General features: G+C 39.1%; 2 long non-coding RNA genes across 4 annotated transcripts in view; one reads left to right on the forward strand and one right to left on the reverse strand.

Annotated features, from left to right (window-relative positions):
- Positions 1-23244, reverse strand: part of LOC127083488 (uncharacterized) — a 114699-nt gene that overhangs the window by 56836 nt on the left and 34619 nt on the right. Inside the window, exon 1 of one of the 2 annotated variants that reach the window (XR_007788436.1) lies at positions 22380-22604. The exons of the other annotated variant lie outside the window; for it this stretch is intronic. This is a non-coding gene — a long non-coding RNA (uncharacterized LOC127083488). Of the gene's footprint in view, positions 1-22379; positions 22605-23244 lie in introns of those variants that run through there. 2 annotated transcript variants of the gene reach the window in all.
- LOC127083493 (uncharacterized) overlaps positions 1-23244 on the forward strand; it is a 108645-nt gene that overhangs the window by 37657 nt on the left and 47744 nt on the right. For both annotated transcript variants that reach the window (XR_007788446.1, XR_007788447.1), the window contains exon 2: positions 22502-22644. This is a non-coding gene — a long non-coding RNA (uncharacterized LOC127083493). The remainder of the gene's footprint in view (positions 1-22501; positions 22645-23244) is intronic.

Here is a 23244-nt window from a genome sequence, read left to right on the forward strand (position 1 = left end):
ATTGCATTTTCAATTTGATCATGATTTTTCATCTCTGTTGGTCACAATTGCAAGCTTGTATGATACATGTTGGTAGATTGAATGGGAAATCTTCATGTGGTATTGTATGATCATGAAATTTGGCATGCCTGTAATAGACACATAATGTGACATCCCTGTTTTGGTCTCATCCATTTCTTTGTTGTTTTCATTGAGTTATGAATTTTTGAAGTAGAAGCATGTGTTGATGTTGTGATTTGGAGCATGAAATTGTGACTGTTTTTGTTGATTTTCATTGACATGGTTCCATTTGCCCAAATGAGCTCAAATTTGACATGGTAGACCTTGAATATCCCCTGTTTAGGTGTGATTAATTTGAGAATTTTTAGATTTGTTTTGACGTGGATTTGAATGCAATAGTTCTGTTTGTATGTTTGATGTTTCATTTGAGCCAATTTGCCTTATTTTGTGCATAGCATGAGCATGATGAATGATATAAACATGAGACCAATGGTGTTTGCTCTTGTTTGACATTAATTTGAGTTTGGTTGGTGAATACCTTGCTGTTTAGGAATTTTTCTTGCCTTTGGACCCTAGGCTTGGCCTAGTGGTCTAGTTGCTAATATTTGATTGATTTTTCAGGATCAAAAGCACAATGCACATGGAGAATGAATCAAGTTAAATGCAATTGATGTTGTTGATGTTTGTACACTAACATAACATTGTTTTGTAGGTGGTGAAGCTTGGGCTTAAGCTTTGAGCTTGCTTTGTTGTGTATTGAGTTGTATAGACTGATTGATTGAACTTGTTGTTTATGGCTTGTCTGTCTGATTACTAACTGTGTTTGATTGTTTCCAGGTACCTTTAGTTGCTCAGTTCCTTGTGAACTTTTGCTTTGCTTTGCTTAAGCAACTTGCATAGAGGTATAACCTTCTTACTTCATGTAGTCTGGAGACCCGGCTGTTACCGGGCCGGGCAAATTGTCTGAAGTCCTCCTTAAGAGGCGATGATTGTGATTGTTTAATTTTGGGCCTAAGCAGGTAAAGTCCTTAATCAAGGCAATTGGTGGAAGGTAGGGATAAGCAATCTATCCCCCACTATTCAGTGGAGTCTTCTCCTTGCTCCCATTACATGGTTGTAGCATTGAGATCCTAGCCCAAGATCTTGTGCAGTGCACATTGTGTCAGAGTCTCTGAGTATAGAAGGGTTCCCCCATTCTGGACCCATGCTCATTTGTCAGAAGCTCTCCCTGGTTAGGGATAAGAGCTGTGAGGTCTGATCCTCACTTCACCTCTCATCTGCTTCACCTTAGCCTCGTAATGGCAAGGTTAAGAGCAAACCCAGCCCGTACAGACGACTCGCTTCGGCAGTCAAACCTATTGTGTGAGCCCCTTGTTTGGTTATAGTGCGTGCTGTGTGGATATCTGTTTGAGATGCTTGTTCTCATTTGATGTATGCTTGAATTATTTTGTATGCTTGTGTGCTGGCTTCTTTCCTGGATAGGAATAGTTTGCTTATGCAAGTAGGATAGAAAACCGAACTTAGGGTAAACGATGCATGACAACATTAGGCTCGAGTCTCAGCTCCCTAGTCGTGTGTCTTTCCCCGGTTTCTGGTTAGCAATTTAGTCCCTTTCAGGGGAACTACATCGCCCTGATCCTCGTGCCAGACGAGGTATGTAGGCAGGTGGTCGTGCGAGACCACTCCGGGCACCCTTTTCTTTTTTGCGTGTGTTTTGTTTGGCAGCTATCAGGCTCGAGTTCCCGACTCCCTGTTAGTCTGTGTATGCCTGGCTTGCTTGATGACTTGTAGGCTCGAGTTCCCGACTCCCTACTAGTTTGCATGTTCTTCCTTTCCCTTTCAGGGGAACTACATCGCCCTGATCCTCGTTCCAGACGAGGTATGTAGGCAGGTGGTCGTGCGAGACCACTCCGGGCAACCTTTTTCTTTTTGCGTGCGTTTACTTGTTATCTGACTGTGTGTTTGGGTTCGGATGCTGACATAAGCCCAGTGATTGGCAGTCGGGCTCCACGTTTGCCCTTTTGTGCGTGTTTTGGTTCGGATGCCGACGTAATTCCATCCAGTGGTTGTCGGGCTCCATGTTTGCCACCCTTGTGTGTTTGTGCGTTTTGTGTTGTTTGGCGTGCGTAGGCCGAACTACAGTGGCTCTGATTCTTGTTCCAGACAAGATATGTAGGCATAAGGTGCGATACCTTATCGAGCTCGTTCCTCCTAACCCCACCTGTGTTCCCCGTGTGTGTGTGTGATGTTTAGCAACCTTTTCTTTATTCTAGGACGTGGATCCCGTCGAGTACGACGGACGTGAGGGGTGCTAATACCTTCCCCTTGCGTAACCGACTCCCTTACCCTGTCTCTTTGGTCGCGAGACCATGTTCTTTCCAGGTTTCTCTGAGCGTTTCCTTTCCCTATCTTGGGATAAATAACGCGCAGTGGTGGCTCTGTGTGTTTTTGTTTTTGAGTCTCGCCGGTTGATTTTTCGCAGGATGCGACAGCTGGCGACTCTGCTGGGGAACATAACAGATGTAGACCTATGCTGGTCCATCGTCCCTAAGCGAGTCCTTCCTAGCGTTCTAGGATAGTTTAGGTTGCTTGTGTTGTTGTATCTATTGCATTTATTATTCTAACCAGTGTATATGTATTTGCATTAAATATTTGCATGCATCATTCTATCATTTTGTTGTCGTCCTCTGTGCAGGTGGTTCCTCTGTTTGGGGTGGGTGTTCTGAGTGGGGCTAAAACCCAGGCCCGAGTATACACCTAGGATTAGCGTGGTCTCGCGTCGCTCACATGTCGGTTGGGCATGATGTTGCGACGTGACATACCACAAGCCGGACGAGGTTCATCTGAGAAATGCTCTTCCAGTGGGATTTTCCACTTTGGTTGGGTTATCTCTTTTGAGCCGTTGACTCTGGTGACCGATCATTTCCCGGATCTTTGGTTTAGACGATCTCAGGAGAGCTACAATGGCACACCCGAAAGGGCAAACCCATTGAGTATCTCTGCCCGATTGTCGAGACTATTGTCCGCCTTAGGATGACCTGTTTAGAATTTACCTGTGAGGGGAGGGTGATTCTTTCAGATGCATGTTCAGATGGTGACTCAGTTGGTGACTTTTGTTCCGTGGGTCTTATTTATAAGTCGGATTTATGGTCATTTATTGCCGAGACGCCGGAGTGCTGTCCGTGATTTATCAGTGGGGATCCGTTTATTTCAGGATTCCCCGGGCCAAGATTTATCAGTGGGGATCCGTTTATTTCAGGATTCCCCGGGCCGAGTTATTTATCAGTGGGGATCCGTTTATTTCAGGATTCCCCTGGCCGATTCAGATGATGATGGGTATCTGCTCAGAGATTGGTGATGGTGATGATGATGATGTATCTGTCTTCCGTTTATTTCGGAACCCTTGAGTCGGACTTATGGTTAATCAGTACCTCAGATGGTTGTGATCGGTTCAGAGATCAGGGCTGTGATTCAGAGCAACAGATGACCGGAGGACTTGGAGGATGGCCCAGTGCATTGCATACATCTGCATCATTCTCATTTTGCATTCATCTGCACCAAACTCACGTCTAGCCATATGGGGAGTATTATAGATTGAGAATCTGGTTGAGAGGCATCTTGAATTTCAGAATGTGGATGTCAAAACGTTATCTGTCTCGATGAAACCAGGATCGAAAGACAGAAGCTTCCTCGTATGGATAGACGTTGCATTCATGCATATTAACCTGTTTGCTGTTTTGCAGGAATCATTGCTCGTGCTCGTAGAGTTGTACCCTTGCACTCGACACGCCCTCACAGATACTTCACCAGGCGCAATACTCCTAGACTCATGGATCTTCCCAACGCTGACATCCTCGAACTGAAAGAGAAGATGGGAGAGCTGATCAATGTCATGCAAGAGTTCGCCTTGGGGCAGAAAGTAATTGCCGAAAAGGTGGGGAGGATTGAAGACTGGCTGAAGATGGGGAACATGCAAGGGAACGCTTCGTCGTCTGGACCGAAGAAATCTTTTGGTAATGACCAGCACAAGGATGAGGGTGAACCGAGTGCTGTGTATGCCCAGGGAGGACACGGTAGGGATCGTTACTACCAGCACACTGCTGTTGTAACCATCCCTGCTGGTAATCAGTCAGTACGACAGCAACGTCAACCACCTCAACAGAGAGCCGGGTATCAGGTGAGGGGAAAAGGGGTTGATCGCCATTTTGACAAGCCGCCCGTGACATATGATGTTCTGTTTAAAAAGTTGATGGATTTTGGGTTGGTTCAGTCGAGGGCGATGGTTCCGATGAGATCAGATCAGAAGCCTCCTAATTATGATGAGAACGCCCAGTGTGAATTTCATTCTGGAACACTGGGGCATAACATTGAGGGCTGTAGAGCATTCAAGAATGTTGTTCAGGATCCGGTAGACTCTCAGGCTATCAGTTTTGCGCCATCACCGAATGTTAATGCTAATCCCATGCCGGCGCATGGTCAGGTGATGAGGGGTGCAATTGCTGAAGATTCAGATCACGCCTATACGGTGGGGGGAGAGACTAACAGTGACTGGGGGACTGATCAATGGATAAGATCGTGCGTACCAGGAAGCTGGAAGGCTTAAAAAGGGATCAACACTGTCACTCGTCCGGAAGAGTAATGATTTCTGTTTTGATTTTATCTGCATGAAAGCCATACGTGTTTCCCGACACGCAATGGTCCATGGTAAGGGCCACCTCATGTTCATAAATTTGCATTTTCTGCATCATTAATAAAAGGATGTTTTTCAGTTAAAAAGCGGTGTTCCCTGTTTTTCATTTATTTTTGCAATTTAAAAACAAAATAAAAATGGCAATGTTTATTTTCATTTTTCTTTTTTTGATTTGTCTCGTCCCAAAATTCAAAAGTAATTCTCCGGATCTCGTTGATAACAATTTGGTTACCCCTCATATGACTTCGACAAACCGATCTATCATGCCGAAGAAAAAGGCGAAGAAGATTGTGATCTGCTGGAATTAGCCAGGTTGTCAAAACAAGAGGAGAAGGTGATTCAGCCGCATGCAGAGCGGATTGAGGTTGTTATTCCAAGCACCGCCGAGGTCAGGAAGGAAATGGAAAATGAGGCCGCTTCAGAGGCGAGTCGAGAGCAGAATGGTAGTCCGGTTGAAGGGACATGTGGATACCTTCGCCTGGTCGTGTCAGGGTACGCCAGGGTCGGATACCGATGTCGTTGTACACAAGCTACCATGAAGAGAAGACCGTCCTCTAAAGAAGCAAAACGCCAGTGCCTGTATCAGAGAGCCATGGTGACTTTGTTTCATGATATGATTTATCATGAAATCGAATGCTATGACATGATAGCAAAGTCCCAGACAGAAGAGGGGCATCTGGTTGAGATAATTCAAACTGAGGTTGAATTCAGATAAGTGCACTATCAGAGTGTGGGTCCGGTAAGATGTTGGGGTTCATCATAATTGTAAGAGAGGAATCGAGGTTCATCCTGCAAAAAAAAAAAGAAAAAAAGAAAAAAAGAAAAAAAAAAAAAAAACGCCTGGACCGAGGAAAAGAAAAGAGAGGTTCGTGGTTTCCTAGATGGATTGAACTACCTGTCATGGTTCACATCTCATCTAACAGCCACGTGTGAACCTATATTTAAGCCATTGAAAAAATTTAAACGGTCAGGTGAAATAATGATTGCCAAGGGGCATGGAAAAAATAAAAGAATAAGTTGCAGGAACCTCTGATTCCGGTGTCCCCTATGGAAAGCAATTGTTAATCTAGTACTTGACAGCCTTCGAGGGGTCTGCGAGGTGAATTGGGGAAGCATGACTAGTCTTGTCGAAAAGAGCATGCAATTTACCTAAGCAAAAAGTTTACCGACTGTGAAACAGTACATTCACTGCTCGGGAAAACTTGATGTACTTTGGCATAGGCTGCTCGCCGACTGAGACAGTATATGCTGGTTCATATCACTTTGTGAATTTCGAGATGGATCCAATCAAGTACATGTTTGAAAAGCCAGTATTGACCGGACGGGTTCTCAGAAAGCAATCAAGGAGTGTATTGTCTGATTACATTGCCTAGCAACCCATTGGAGGTTATCAACCGATGAAGTTTGAGTTCCCCGATGAGGACATCTCGAGGTACTCAAATCGAAAGATTGAGAGTGACCGATCCCGGAGAAGGGGCCGGACCCCAAATCCGAACGGAGTCTGATGTCTGATGGGGAGGTTAAGGAGAATAAGATTTTGTTGCCCGGATAACGTTTGAATACACCAACGACGGTGTGATTGAGTAGGAAACTGGTATCCTGGGTATTGATCTTCGGTGTGTCTACTGGGGCAACTCCTTTCTCATTGGTATATGGAATGGAGGCAGTATTACCTGTTGAGGTTCAGATTCCCTCTTTGAGAGTCCGGATGGACGTGAAGTTGCAAGAGGCTGAATGGGTAAGGACCCGGTATGAAGAGTTGAGCCTGATAGAGGAAAAGAGGCTGGCAGCCATCTGTCATGGGCAGTTGTACCAGCAAAGGATGAAGCGTGCTTTTGACAGAAAGGTACGACCTCGGGTATATCACGTAGGTGATATGGTGCTGAAAAGGATCCTTCCTCCTCAAAACGATCGAAGGGGCAAATGGACACCGAATTATGAAGGTCCGTTCGTGGTCAAGAAGGTTTTCTCTGGCAGAGCCTTGTGGTTGACGACCATGGATGGTGAAGATTTTCCATCCCCTGTGAATGCGGACGCAGTTAAAAAATACTTCGCATAATTGACCCGCTGGACGAAAAGAACAAAATAGTCCAGGCAAAAATGGGCATCCCGGCGAACCAAAAACAGAAGAAAGGTTCGGGCAAAAATTAGGGATAAAATGAAAGATTGTACACCCGGCAAGTCGAAAACCCGAAAAGGCGACTTGGGCAAAAAAGGGTATCCCGGTGGACTGAAGACCCGAAAGGGCGGTCCAGGCAAAAGAGGGATTGAAACGAACAACTGCGTCTAGTATGATCGTTTGCGCTTTGGTTGAAGCATCATGGATAATACCCGGTGGGGATCAATCAGAAACGTCTTGTTCAGAAGGCAGAAAGCATGGAGAGTCTGAGGACATATGGGGTGTAACCGAGTTGGAACTCGATGAGATCACGGGTTTCACATTGCCATTAGGATAGATTTTTCCTTTTGAGCGCAATTACCTCTTTTCAGGAATTGCTTCCTTTGTATTGCTCATTTGAGCCATACTTTTTCCAATCAATAAAATGCATGTTCAGTCAAAAAAAATTTGTTTTTGTTTTTCATTACCGCTTTGATTGCAAAAACATCCAGATATTTTTGATAAAGAATTTTGCATTTTTAGACATACAGGTCCCTTCCGATGCATGTTTATAAGATTGAGAGCTTGAAATCTTATTTGGAAGGTTGAGTGACCCAAGTGTGGAAATCTTGACACGCCTGGGGCACGGTTTTATCTGACGATTTATTTTGCAGGAACTGTTAGATATTTTCACTCACTTGCAGGTTGTGATGTGGAGGCTTTGTAGCAAATCCCCAGAGAGTTCGCTCAGGAACGAATGAATGAAAGAATGGCGGAGACGTTGAGGCGTACGACGATCCTTGATGTTAATCAAGAAGACTTTTCAAAATCGGAAGATTGGAAAGTCTGTGGAAAATCCCCGCAGAGTCTGATCAGGGGCAAAGCAAGTTAGAGAACGGTAGAGGACGACGAGAGACGTCCGACGACCCTTGAAATTAATCAAGAAGACTCTTCAAAGTCGGAAAATTGAAATTTCTGTATAACTCCCAGGGGTACGCTCTCTCGTCGAGCACGGAGCGACTTGGAATAAAAGATGATGGAGCAGAAAAGGTCCAGACGAGTCTGGAGTTCTCAAAAGTGGGAAGTCGATACGAGATTGGGAGGTGGATACCGTGGTTCGACGAGTCGACGGGTGTTCTGTACCAACTTTTCTCATTTCCTCAGCTAGGTCCCCAAGCAGAGTTATAGGACTGGCTCCCCAGCAGATCCAAGGTTTGTGGACTTCCCCGGCCGAGTCAGGATGGTTATCCAGGCAGGTTCATAACGAGGTTTCCTCAGCAGCCAGGCCAGAAGGTTGCTATCCCCGAGTGGAGCGGGTTTCAATGAAATATATCTCCAGCAGTGTTCATCCTACCAGTGGATTGAACAAAGTCCCGTAGCGGACGGATTTTTGCATCACCAGCTGAGTTGATTCTACCTATGGGTTGCGCGGGCTGTCCCCAGCGGAGTAGTATTCGTTTCCCTAGCAGGGTCAAGATGGTTATCCCCAGCCGGTGGTAGAGTGATGCATCCCCAGTTGAGTCGGGAGATTGCTGTTTTCCCCAGCGGAGTATCTGTGAGCATTTCCTCAGTAAAGTCAGCAGGTATCTGTGAGGGTTTCCCGAAGCAGAGTTGGGATTGATATCCCCAGCAAGTCAAAAAACTATTGTATCCCCACAGGGTGTTGGTGGTGCTTATCCCCGCAGTTTCTCGAGTGGATTGGATGCAAAGGAGGTTCTTTCCCCAGCAAGAGATGCTTATTCCCAGCAGCAGTGCTTATTCCCCGGCAGGGTGGAGATTGGAGTAATGACGAGTTCCTCAACGGAGTGTCTCGTGCTCCCCAGCAGAACCCCTTGAGGGGGACGTTTTTATGCATTCATCATGTAGCGTAAGCATAGCATATTGCATAGAAAAATAAATCGCGTAGCATTTCCATAATTATGGAGCATTACGCAGAAAAAGATCATGCATCATTGTTGCAAGCATAGAGCTAGTCTCAAGCCGTGGTTACCGTTTGAGAAGTGGTTGTGTCAGACAGTGAAGGTGTTACTCCGAAGAGTTTAGCCTCATGATTGGATCAGAGATGTACCTCAGTAGTGCGATACTGGAGGAAGCTTTTCCGTCGGGCCGAGATGGGAATGAAGATTGGAGAATGTTACGCGATCAGCGCGATTCGAGCTGTGGTTACCGCTTGAGGATTGGTTTTGCCGGACAATGAAGACGATACTCCGAGGAGTTCAGCATTGTGAGTTTGGAACAACAGTATTTCCCAGTCATTGTTTAGTGTCTGGTCGAGCTTGATTGGTGTCCTGTAAAACATCATCGTTCGATGTTCAGTAAACGTCGAGTATTTCCCAGTCATCAGTAAGTGCCTGGTCGAGCTTTCTTTGGTGTCCTGTAAACATCATCATTCGATGTCCAGTAAAACGTCGAGTTACTTCCCAGTCATTGTTTAATGTCTGGTCGGTCATTGTTTGATGTCCTGTCAACATCATTGTTTGATGTCCTGTAAAACATCCTTGTTTGATGTCCTGTCAACATCCTTGTTTGATGTCCTGTAAACATCCTTGTTTGATGTCCTGTCAACATCCTTGTTTGATGTCCTGTCAACATCATTGTTTGATGTCCTGTCAACATCATTGTTTGATGTCTTGTAAACATCATTGTTCGATGTCCTGTCAACATCATTGTTTGATGTCTTGTAAACATCATTGTTCGATGTCCTGTCAACATCATTGTTTGATGTCCTGTCAACATCATTGTTTGATGTCCTGTCAACATCATTGTTTGATGTCCTGTCAACATCATTGTTCGATGTCCTGTCAACATCATTGTTCGATGTCCTGTAAACATCATTGTTCGATGTCCTGTCAACATCATTGTTCGATGTCCAGTAAACGTCGAGTTTCTTCCCAGTCATCAGTCAGTGTCTGGTTGAAAGTGTTACTCTGAGGAGTGTGGTACCATGACGTCAGATCAGCAGTGTTCCCCAGTAGTGCGATATTGGAGGAAATGTTTCCGTCGGACAGAGATGGAAATGATATCAGAAGACGTTACGCGATCAGCGCGATTCCGGGGTTCAAGTGGAGAAAAGGAAATGTGGATACATTTTCTGGAGATCGGGGTTCAAATGGAGATAGAGTTGAAGATTATATCCAGGATGAGGTCCTTGGGATTATCTTCTGTTCATGTGTCACCTTAGACTTTGGCGGATGCCAGTGGAGGTCGTTACGGGTGTCTTCGGAAGAAGAGATGCACATGTTACCTTCCTTTTGTGAAGGTGTACCCTCTGATATGTCGCCCTCAGAGTGGTGTTTGGTGTTATTTCCGGCGTTGCCAGCGGAATTATCACGAGAGATTGGAGAACGGGGTTCAAATGGAGAAAAGAAATGTTGAGGCATGTTCTGGGGTTCAAATGGAGAAAGGGAGATGTTGCGGCATTTTCTGGAGAACGGGGTTCATATTGGCGATCGCGAGTCATCGTCAGGCGACTGGGGTCCAAATCGGAGAATGGGGTCCATTTATTTTGGCAAACAGGAGAGCGGGGTTCAAATGCAGAGATCCGAGGATCGTTTGCGCAGAGAAAAATTTCGGGGTTCAAGAAAATGAAAAAATAGAGAAAACCTTGGGGTTCAAGAAAAGCAGAAAAAGAAAATAATAATCCCGAGCGGATGAGTGGTGTTTAGGCCATGGTTATCCCTGTGTTACCATTTATTTTGGTACCCAGGTCGACGTTTTTCGAGTTTGTTTCTTCGCCGATGCTGACAGGCGTTGTTAATTATATCCCGATCAGAGTGCAAATTGTTCGTCTGTTTCTTGGTATTCAATCACTCTTCATCCTGATCATCCGAAAGCCGAGGCTATTTCGTATCGACAGGTTCACAGTGGATTGAATAGGGGCAGCTGTAACACCTCAAAATTTGCCCTCATCTCTTGGGACTAGCATTAACATATTGCATATCATTTTAGGTCATTAGGCATTGCATATTGCATATCATGTGGTTACATTGTGCCAGTCATCCTCACAGGTCTTGTTCAGAAGATGAGGAAGTCTAAGTGCAAGCCTAGGGTTTATTGACTGATCATGGCCATCTGAGGATTGGGCTGTGAATTGGGGTTTTATGATTCTCAATGGATGTTGGTCTTCATCTTGATTGCAATGATACATCATCATCATCATGGTTGGATGTCATCAGGAGATTGAAGAAGATTCCTTGAGATTAGGGTTTTGACCACTGGTCAACCCTAATCAGTTGCATTGGGCCAGTCAGGGCATGATCAGGAGATGGGGTTTATGATGGATAATATGGTTATATTGTGCTTATTGAGACTAGGGTTTCACCCTTGAGCCATTTCAGTTGAAGATTGGAGCTCAAATTGATCTATGCATTGCCAAATTCATCTGTCAGATGAAAAAGTCAACTGTGGTCAACTGTACATGATCTGATGGATGTGGAGGTGAAAACAAGTTGAAGACACTTCATTCATGTTGGAACAAGTGTTATTTGACATCTCAAAACTTAAAAATGAAGAAAATCAAGTCAGGACAAAAACTGCCAAGAATAGAAAGGGACTTGTAATTGAAGTTTCCAAAAATGGAAAGTTTTTGACCTCAAGGCCACGTGTCCAAGGAAGCTTCAAATGAAAAATTGTTCAACATGAAAGTTGTAGATCTTGTTCTCACCTTTCCAAAAAGTCCAAGAACTGGAAAATCCAATGTATGGTTTGAAAATTAAGGCTCAGTGAAATTCAAAAATGACCTGTAATCAGGAGGCCATAACTTCCACATGGTTTGTCCAAATTGCAAGTTCTTTATATGCACAAACTCCATTTGACATGTACTTTCATGGTGCATAATTGGATTTTTCCAAAAGTGGTCAATGCAAAAGGTCAATTTTCAACTGGACAGTTAAATTGGACCAAGGGCAAAATTGTCCAACTTTCAAAATAATTGGAATTTTTGAGTGGGGATTTTTGCTACACCTCATGAATGACATTTAAAATGTGTTGGAATAATCATTTCATGGCAAAGGCTTGTGGTTTGGAATTTGGCTTGAAAATGGAAATGGTTAAAATTGGATATTTTGCTACCACATAGTGAAATTGAGAAATAAGCATCCAATGAGAGTGAGGCAAGTGGCAATGGATTACACATGATATTTAGAGTTTGCATGAGCTGTCAACAGGTGTCATTGAGCTGGCATAGTAAAATTCCATTTTTGCCCTTTCTTGCAAATAACCATTTTCACTTACAATGCCAATTTGGTTAACAAGGTGATTAATCATGGATTAAGAGCAGCATATAAAAGCTTAATCATCTTCTAAACACAAGAGAATCATCATTTCACCAAAATTCAGATCTAAAACTCTCCAATTCTCTCACATTTTCTCAAGAACTCAAGAACTTCAATTTCACCAAACTTCATCATTCTTCAACCAAACCTTGAAATTCCTTTTGCATTCATCTTGTATCATCACATGCTTGATCTGTTTTTGCTCTTTATCATCAATCAAGCACTGGTTCATGACTGTTCAACATCACATCATCCATGGCAAATCCGAACTGTGGACACTAGGAGCAAAGGAAATTGAAGTTAGCACCTCTAATCACCTTCCCTATACCTCTAGTGCATCTGTTTGAAGGAATCAAGCGCCAAGGCCACGCGAATCATTGCTGCCATTTCCAGGTTGGTGTAATTTCGATTTTCACCAAATGCTTCATGCTTATGTGCGTTTGAAAGTGCTTCTCACGTAGAACATGGATATGCTTGTGGTTTATGAAATGGATGACTGTGTAGGGAGAAATCTAGGATTGAAATTTTGTGCCAAAACCCTAAGTGATTAGATTCGTTTGATTTAGGAATGGTTAGGCAAGATAGAGTTCATATTTGTAATCCTCATGCTTGGACGGTTCGAACGGTTACCTACTTGTTGATTTTGGTGAGGTTTTGAAAATTACGTGTTCTTGATGTTGCTGGTAATTTCTGAGTTGGAGATGATGATGAAACGTTGTTTGATCCACAAAACCATTTGAAAGTTTAAAAAACGTGTTTCCCTCCCGCGCCACAATATAATTACCAGAATGCCATTATGTATTTCAATTTAATTTAATTAATTGTCAAAAATTACCATGACCTTAAAAAATGCATAAAAAATAGTAGAAAATTCAGAAAAATATGGAGATTTTTTCTATGACTTCCTTGTTGACTTTAGGACTTTTTTGACCTATTGGTCAAAGTTGTGCTTGGTAGAAATTCCATTTGACTTAGACTTGTTTCACATGTATCCATTTTTGATACCTTGTACCATTTTGATTGTGAAATGCACATGCTTATAAATAAATTCTTGAAACTTTTTGTGATGATTGTTGACTGGATGCTGTTTATTTCCATGTAAATTTCATGAGTTTTTGATACCTGGCCATGGAGTTATGAATTTTAGAACTTAGGTGTGACAATTTGTGTCACACCTCTTTATGTCAATTTGCTGGATTTTTTGAGGGGCCTAGATTTGTTAGAATGAAGTGAAATTTTGCATGATGCTTAGTTGACATGTTAGGAAGCTATGAGAATTTTTGTGGAATTTTACATTGCATTTTCAATTTGATCATGATTTTTCATCTCTGTTGGTCACAATTGCAAGCTTGTATGATACATGTTGGTAGATTGAATGGGAAATCTTCATGTGGTATTGTATGATCATGAAATTTGGCATGCCTGTAATAGACACATAATGTGACATCCCTGTTTTGGTCTCATCCATTTCTTTGTTGTTTTCATTGAGTTATGAATTTTTGAAGTAGAAGCATGTGTTGATGTTGTGATTTGGAGCATGAAATTGTGACTGTTTTTGTTGATTTTCATTGACATGGTTCCATTTGCCCAAATGAGCTCAAATTTGACATGGTAGACCTTGAATATCCCCTGTTTAGGTGTGATTAATTTGAGAATTTTTAGATTTGTTTTGACGTGGATTTGAATGCAATAGTTCTGTTTGTATGTTTGATGTTTCATTTGAGCCAATTTGCCTTATTTTGTGCATAGCATGAGCATGATGAATGATATAAACATGAGACCAATGGTGTTTGCTCTTGTTTGACATTAATTTGAGTTTGGTTGGTGAATACCTTGCTGTTTAGGAATTTTTCTTGCCTTTGGACCCTAGGCTTGGCCTAGTGGTCTAGTTGCTAATATTTGATTGATTTTTCAGGATCAAAAGCACAATGCACATGGAGAATGAATCAAGTTAAATGCAATTGATGTTGTTGATGTTTGTACACTAACATAACATTGTTTTGTAGGTGGTGAAGCTTGGGCTTAAGCTTTGAGCTTGCTTTGTTGTGTATTGAGTTGTATAGACTGATTGATTGAACTTGTTGTTTATGGCTTGTCTGTCTGATTACTAACTGTGTTTGATTGTTTCCAGGTACCTTTAGTTGCTCAGTTCCTTGTGAACTTTTGCTTTGCTTTGCTTAAGCAACTTGCATAGAGGTATAACCTTCTTACTTCATGTAGTCTGGAGACCCGGCTGTTACCGGGCCGGGCAAATTGTCTGAAGTCCTCCTTAAGAGGCGATGATTGTGATTGTTTAATTTTGTGCCTAAGCAGGTAAAGTCCTTAATCAAGGCAATTGGTGGAAGGTAGGGATAAGCAATCTATCCCCCACTATTCAGTGGAGTCTTCTCCTTGCTCCCATTACATGGTTGTAGCATTGAGATCCTAGCCCAAGATCTTGTGCAGTGCACATTGTGTCAGAGTCTCTGAGTATAGAAGGGTTCCCCCATTCTGGACCCATGCTCATTTGTCAGAAGCTCTCCCTGGTTAGGGATAAGAGCTGTGAGGTCTGATCCTCACTTCACCTCTCATCTGCTTCACCTTAGCCTCGTAATGGCAAGGTTAAGAGCAAACCCAGCCCGTACAGACGACTCGCTTCGGCAGTCAAACCTATTGTGTGAGCCCCTTGTTTGGTTATAGTGCGTGCTGTGTGGATATCTGTTTGAGATGCTTGTTCTCATTTGATGTATGCTTGAATTATTTTGTATGCTTGTGTGCTGGCTTCTTTCCTGGATAGGAATAGTTTGCTTATGCAAGTAGGATAGAAAACCGAACTTAGGGTAAACGATGCATGACAACATTAGGCTCGAGTCTCAGCTCCCTAGTCGTGTGTCTTTCCCCGGTTTCTGGTTAGCAATTTAGTCCCTTTCAGGGGAACTACATCGCCCTGATCCTCGTGCCAGACGAGGTATGTAGGCAGGTGGTCGTGCGAGACCACTCCGGGCACCCTTTTCTTTTTTGCGTGTGTTTTGTTTGGCAGCTATCAGGCTCGAGTTCCCGACTCCCTGTTAGTCTGTGTATGCCTGGCTTGCTTGATGACTTGTAGGCTCGAGTTCCCGACTCCCTACTAGTTTGCATGTTCTTCCTTTCCCTTTCAGGGGAACTACATCGCCCTGATCCTCGTTCCAGACGAGGTATGTAGGCAGGTGGTCGTGCGAGACCACTCCGGGCAACCTTTTTCTTTTTGCGTGCGTTTACTTGTTATCTGACTGTGTGTTTGGGTTCGGATGCTGACATAAGCCCAGTGATTGGCAGTCGGGCTCCACGTTTGCCCTTTTGTGCGTGTTTTGGTTCGGATGCCGACGTAATTCCATCCAGTGGTTGTCGGGCTCCATGTTTGCCACCCTTGTGTGTTTGTGCGTTTTGTGTTGTTTGGCGTGCGTAGGCCGAACTACAGTGGCTCTGATTCTTGTTCCAGACAAGATATGTAGGCATAAGGTGCGATACCTTATCGAGCTCGTTCCTCCTAACCCCACCTGTGTTCCCCGTGTGTGTGTGTGATGTTTAGCAACCTTTTCTTTATTCTAGGACGTGGATCCCGTCGAGTACGACGGACGTGAGGGGTGCTAATACCTTCCCCTTGCGTAACCGACTCCCTTACCCTGTCTCTTTGGTCGCGAGACCATGTTCTTTCCAGGTTTCTCTGAGCGTTTCCTTTCCCTATCTTGGGATAAATAACGCGCAGTGGCGGCTCTGTGTGTGTTTTATTTTCGAGCTTCGCCGGTTGATTTTTCGCAGGATGCGACAATAACCAAAGAAAATTACCTAAGAAATACAATGTTAATAAAAATTTATGTTCTCTTGTTTTTACTATTTTATTTTGGCTTACTGGAGAGTACTTCTGGTACTCCTAACTTGTTTTGTTAGTTGATGTAATGTGATTATTTATCTTAATTTATCATCTTTGCTATAAAATAAATACATACATAAAGTTAAATAATGCATCCATTTAAATTTTTTAATATAAATAACCTTAATACACATTTAAGCAATTTATTTGTAACAATCATTCCTTACATATTTAAGCGAGTTATTCGTATTTATCATTCCTTAATACATGTGAAGCCAATACATGTGATAATATAACTAGAAGGTAGATCTTTAGACTTAACATAATATATAAAATTGTCACTTTCAGGATGACATTGTAATAATACGCCTTCGATAATGTAAGTTAAAGATTCCGATAATGTAATATAAAGTTATGATAATGCAGCTTTGAGAACGAAATTGTGATAATGCAGCTTGGAGGAGGATCTGGTGAATCCAATGCCATCCATTGGCATTGTGATAATCAGACTTAGAGTGGGATCAGATGAATTCATATCATTCTGTGGTATTGTGATTCGACTCGAAGGAGGATTAGAAAGTATTATATCTTGTATTCGCGATGATGGTCCAGTCATAGTTTTTAGCAATGGTTCAGGAATTGACGATGGAGTAGATTCCATCATTTCAGTAACATTACCCCTTTCATTAGTTTTTTATGGATTTGCTTTCTTCGTCACATTATTCCCGATAGTTATTAATTTCCAAAATATTGTAGATAAATTACTTTTATTTTTTATCCCATACATTTCATAATTTATTTAATATTTCAACTCAAAGAATCAATGTCTCTCCTACAAATTATAAGCATATCACATCATAACAATGAGGAACATTAGATTCATATAAAGTGAAGGATTCCAATGATGTGTTCAAAAATTCTTCGAGTGAAAGATTTTTGAGAGTTTCCATTAAGTCCTACTTCAAGCTTCAAGAATCATTTCTAAATTATGATCACTATGGTTTTATAGCATCCCCACTACTAAAGTTTGAAGCGAAGGATTTCAATGGTGTTCAAATATTCCTCGAGTCAAAGGTATCTGAGTGTTGCCATTAAATCATGCTTCAAGAAATATTTTTGAATTATAATCACCAAAGTTTGATAACTTGCGCACCATTTTTCTTTGTATCCCCAATGCAAGCATATCCATCACAAACTAAATAAAATACAATAAAAAAATATTTTAGTGGAAGATATAATTACAGTTCATCTCAGATCTAGAAAAGAAGAAATAAATTGTTGATACCTGAGGTATACTTATTATGGGCAACTCAAAATCAATAAATATGATGTCAAAATTCACACCAATCAACAAAAGTTGCATTACTTCTTGAGCATTGTTTGCAGGTTCTGTTCGAATGCCTGTTGATTCATTATGAATAATAATAAAACATAAGAATATATATATAGCTTTGAATATAGGAGTGAGACCCCTTTAATGCACATCCCAAAAGGAAATTAAAAGATGTAGATAAATGCAACTATAAATCAGACTTAATTAGGACATGAAACAATACACAAATTGAACTTATAATCCAACCACTTTAATATGATCAAATTTAACGTTAGTTCAATAATCCATCCACTTAAATAGGATTAAATCAAATATTAGTGCAAGAATCTAACAAATACCTAACAAACATTTATTATAACCAGTTAGAACAATCCGTCGAACACACTTAATGAAACAAAGAGAGGAGAAAAATATAATTTTTACTGACAAACATTTGACCTCAACAAAACTCCATAACAGAAAACTAAAACACCAATGACAGCAAAAATCATTAATTAAGAGAAAACTCACCTTGTTTAATCAAGGATATCACGGTCGTTGACTCTAGGAAAAAATCTCTGCCAAAAGACCAATTAAATCGCAAGGTAGAAATGTTGCTGAATGAACAGACTTCATCTTTAACAGTTAGAATGAAGCTGTATAATTTAGAACACGATTTATTACAAATTAGATTGGAAAAAATATATGGGGGAATAAGATCGGGAGAAATTGTGCAAATTATACCTATATTTAAGTCAAACTTATGATAACTTTTGTCTCCATTGATTCAAGTTGAGTTGATATTAACAATGGAAGGTATCTACGACTGTTGCATAATGGTTGAAGAGACCCGATTGAATATAAAGGTAGGGGTTGGAATTACGTAATGGGTTTATACATATAAATGGGTTATTGTGTTTTTTTCCAATAATAAAAATATTAATGTGTCTGAATATTTTAAAAAAAATTATAATAAAAATACAAGATATTGGAAGGAAGATTTTGGTAGGTGAAAAGAGTGTTAAAAGTATTTAGGGGAGGATGTGAAACTTTTGAGAAACGGAAGACTACCTTTATTATTGAGTGTTTCTAATTTTTTGCTTGATACAAACTCAAGTACATCACCTCTTTTTATACTAGTGGCATTCTTAAATCAATGACTAGAATTTTGCCACCACAAACTTAATCTAATGACTATAAATCACTCTCTAGAATAATAACTTATCATTATCTTCTAGAGAGCTCTATAAATCTCTCTAGAATAGGCTGCTAGAAGTTGGACTTACTACAACACATGTTTGGGCTTAAAATTACTAAGGCCCAAAAACTAACAAACCCAGATTCAATTTAAATATTCAACACCCCCATAAACTTGATTTTGTTACTCCAAAAAAATATCTTAACTTGATGAAGTTTCATGCTTGAAATTCTTGGTGAAGATATCAGATGCTTGGTCGCATGACCGTCTCAACCAAGATTGAGGCTTATAGTGAACTTTAAGTATTGGACCTTTATAAAATTAATTTTTTAAATATAATTAATTTAAATAAAATTTATTTTTCAGACTTTTTGAGATGCAATTTTTTTTATTAAATTATCATAATCGAGTTTTCATAAAATTTCTATTCCAATGGATAGTAAAACTAACCCATTTAATCTTGGTTAAGACATTTTGATCTTAGATTAATTTTAATTTCAAAAAAAAATGTAACTAGAACTTTCATTTGTTTTATAGCAACATCAATGAAAAATTACCCATATTTTCATATTTATAATTTTTTGTTTATTTTAATGAATTTATCTAGAGACCATTTTTGCGATATAATAAAAGCTTGATTTTTGTTGTTGTAATTTTGAGTAACCTAATTCATATTTTAAAGTAGACATTATATATTTTAAAATAAATCAAAAAAATAATTCATAAAATATATAAAAAATATTATAAATAAAAATTAAAGAGAACAAATTAGAACAATAGAACCTGATTTTCACATAATTAATTGTAACATTGTTACTTGTCATCTTTCATGTTCCGTCAAAAATAAATTGTTGATCGATTTAAATCCTAACCAATTGAAAAACATGACAAATAATTTCTCATCAAATATTCCATTCTCTGAACATACCATGGCATGTAAATTTCGAGTTGATATTGAACCTCCCACCCCTAGCTTCTGTTCCTAAGAGTATAATTGGAGTTTGCACATAACTATCATGTTTTAGGACTGTATTGGTCTTGTAAATTGTAAGGAATATCATCATAAAAAAGATGAAATGCTTTTAAACTCTCTAATTGGGACACCATCTTTTTGTTCATTTTGTAGGTATAAAGCCTCGGTAATGGTATGTGGTCAATGACTTAGTAAATTTCGTGATCTAGTAGATTTTTCTATAGTTAGAGGATCCCGCAATTGGAACTAGCTGATCAAAACTTCATTCTCATGTTTTGACTTTGTTAAATGTGGAAAATATATAAAGTAAAAGCACGAGTTGTTAAATCTTTATATGTGACAGTTCCCACACATGAAATCCAAATCTTACTTTATGTAGTAGAAGTTGAATGAGCCATTGACATTGAACAATGAGGAAATTCGATCAGTTAATGCTAAATTATTATTCTCTTACAGTAACTAATTTATCTTCTACCGGATTTCTTAATGGCTTAAACTTGTTAATGTCTATGACGATGCCAATTTCTTAACGGCTTAAACTTGTCAATGTCTACGATGATGCCAATTTCTTAACGGCTTAATCTTATATTTGTAAAATTAACATCATAAACCATCCTAAAATATGTATAAAGAAAAACTGTAATTTGTATAACATTATGGAAAGTGAAAGGATCGGGTTTAATGTATATCTAACGACAAACTAATGAATTTTGCACTATTGGTGAACAACGTGTCAGCTACTTAAAAATTGATTAAGAAGCGATCTTGATGAAACACCACCTTGTTTAGTATAAAAGCGTCTTATTAAATTTAGTTATTTGTAAAGATAATAGTTCTAGATATATTTTATTTTTCAGCCTTTGACATTACATTCGTGTGTCTGTACAAGCATGACAAATACATGCACATAACCAAAGAAAATCACCTAAGAAATACAATGTTAATAAAAACTTATGTTCTCTTGTTTTTACTATTTTATTTTGGCTTACTGGAGAGTACTTCTGGTACTCCTAACTTGTTTTGTTAGTTCATGTAATGTGATTATTTATCTTAATTTATCATCTTTGCTATAAAATAAATACATACATAAAGTTAAAAAATGCATCCATTTAAATTTTTTAATATAAATAACCTTAATACACATTTAAGCAATTTATTTGTATCAATAATTCCTTACATATTTAAACGAGTTATTCATATTTATCATTCCTTAATACATGTGAAGCCAGTACATGTGATAATATAACTAGAAGGTAGATCTTTAGACTTAAGATAATATACAAAATTGTCACTTTCAGGATGACATTGTAATAATACGACTTCGATAATGTAATTTAAAGATTCTGATAATGTCATTTAAAGTTGTGATAATACAGCTTTGAGAACGAAATTGTGATAATGCAACTTGGAGGAGGATCTGGTGAATCCAATGCCATCCATTGGCATTGTGATAATGCGACTTAGAGTGGGATCAGATGAATTCATATCATTCTGTGGTATTGTGATTCGACTCCAAGGAGGATTAGAAAGTATTATATCTTGTATTCGCGATGATGGTCCAGTCATAGTTTTTAGCAGTGGTTCAGGAATTGACGATGGAGTAGATTCCATCATTTCAGTAACAATACCCCTTTCATTAGTTTATTATGGATTTGCTTTCTTCGTCAGATTATTCCCGATAGTTATTAATTTCCAAAATATTGTAGATAAATTACTTTTATTTTTTATCCCATACATTTCATAATTTATTTAATATTTCAACTCAAAGAATCAATGTCTCTCCTGCAAATTATAAGCATATCACATCGTAACAATGAGGAACATTAGATTCATATAAAGTGAAGGATTTCAATGATATGTTCAAAAATTCCTCGAGTGAAAGATTTTTTAGTGTTGCCATTAACTCCTACTTCAAGCTTCAAGAATCATTTCTAAATTATGATCACTATGGTTTTATAGCATGCCCACTACTAACATTTGAAGCGAAGGATTTCAATGGTGTTCAAATATTCCTCGAGTCAAACGTTTCTAAGTGTTGCCATTAAATCATGCTTCAAGAAACATTTTTGAATTATAATCACCAAAGTTTGATAACTTGCGCACCATTTTTCTTTGTATCCCCAATGCAAGCATATCCATCACAAACTAAATAAAATACAATAAAAAAATATTTTAGTGGAAGATATAATTACAGTTCATCTCAGATCTAGAAAAGAAGAAATAAATTGTTGATACCTGAGGTATACTTATTATGGGCAACTCAAAATCAATAAATATGATGTCAAAATTCACACCAATCAACAAAAGTTGCATTACTTCTTGAGCATTGTTTGCAGGTTCTGTTCGAATGCCTGTTGATTCATTATGAACAATAATAAAACATAAGAATATATATATAGCTTTGAATATAGGAGTGAGACCCCTTTAATGCACATCCCAAAAGGAAATTAAAAGATGTAGATAAATGCAACTAGAAATCAGACTTAATTAGGACATGAAACAATACACAAATTGAACTTATAATCCAACCACTTTAATATGATCAAATTTAACGTTAGTTCAATAATCCATCCACTTAAATAGGATTAAATCAAATATTAGTGCAAGAATCTAACAAATACCTAACAAACATTTATTATAACCAGTTAGAACAATCCGTCGAACACACTTAATGAAACAAAGAGAGGAGAAAAATATAATTTTTACTGACAAACATTTGACCTCAACAAAACTCCATAACAGAAAACTAAAACACCAATGAATGCAAAAATCATTAATTAAGAGAAGACTCACCATGTTTAATCAAGGATATCACGGTCGTTGACTCTAGGAAAAAATCTCTGACAAAAGACCAATTAAATCGCAAGGTAGAAATGTTGCTGAATGAACAGACTTCATCTTTAATAGTTAGAATGAAGCTGTATAATTTAGAACACGATTTATTACAAATTAGATTGGAAAAAATATATGGGGGAATAAGATCGGGAGAAATTGTGCAAATTATACCTATATTTAAGTCAAACTTATGATAACTTTTGTCTCCATTGATTCAAGTTGAGTTGGTATTAACAATGGAAGGTATCTATGACTGTTGCATAATGGTTGAAGAGACCCGATTGAATATAAAGGTAGGGGTTGGAATTATGTAATGGGTTTATACATATAAATGGGTTATTGTGTTTTTTTCCAATAATAAAAATATTAATGCGTCTGAATATTTAAAAAAAAATTATAATAAAAATACAAGATATTGGAAGGAAGATTTTGGTAGGTGAAAAGAGTGTTAAAAGTGAAGGTGAGAAAAACAACAAAGGGGGGTTTGAATTGTTTTGAAAATAAGCGCTTTTTCAAAATGAAAATCACACAAGGATTTTTATACTGGTTCGCTTATAACACAAAGCTACTCCAGTCCACCCGGCCAAGGTGATTTCGCCTTCAACAAGGACTTAATCCACTAATCTTGAAAGATTGATTACAAACAACGTCTAAGAGAAAGATCTCTCAGTCCTCTCAAGTATACAGACTACACAGAGTCACTTGAGGAAATACAACAAAGATAAAACTTATGTAATCTAGAGTGCTTCTAAGATAAGCAAATATTACAACAGTAAGAACAAAGTGTTTAACGTTTCAAGCAAAAGCTTTGTGAAATATTGAGAGAGATGAAGAATGTTTTTTGTGTATGCTTGCTTTCTCTAACCTCTCAAAGTTGATGTTTCAGTAAAATCTTGTGATGTTGTACTTGTACCTCTCAATGTTGATTTGCAGTCCTTTATATAGAAGAGAAGGATCCGTTGAAAAATCATAGCAGATAATAACTCTTGAATAATAATTAGTGCCATAACTTATGTTGCTTGTTGCCAAAGCAACT

This window comes from Lathyrus oleraceus, chromosome 5 (assembly GCF_024323335.1).
Source record: "Lathyrus oleraceus cultivar Zhongwan6 chromosome 5, CAAS_Psat_ZW6_1.0, whole genome shotgun sequence".
In the NCBI taxonomy this organism is placed as follows: Eukaryota; Viridiplantae; Streptophyta; class Magnoliopsida; order Fabales; family Fabaceae; genus Lathyrus; species Lathyrus oleraceus.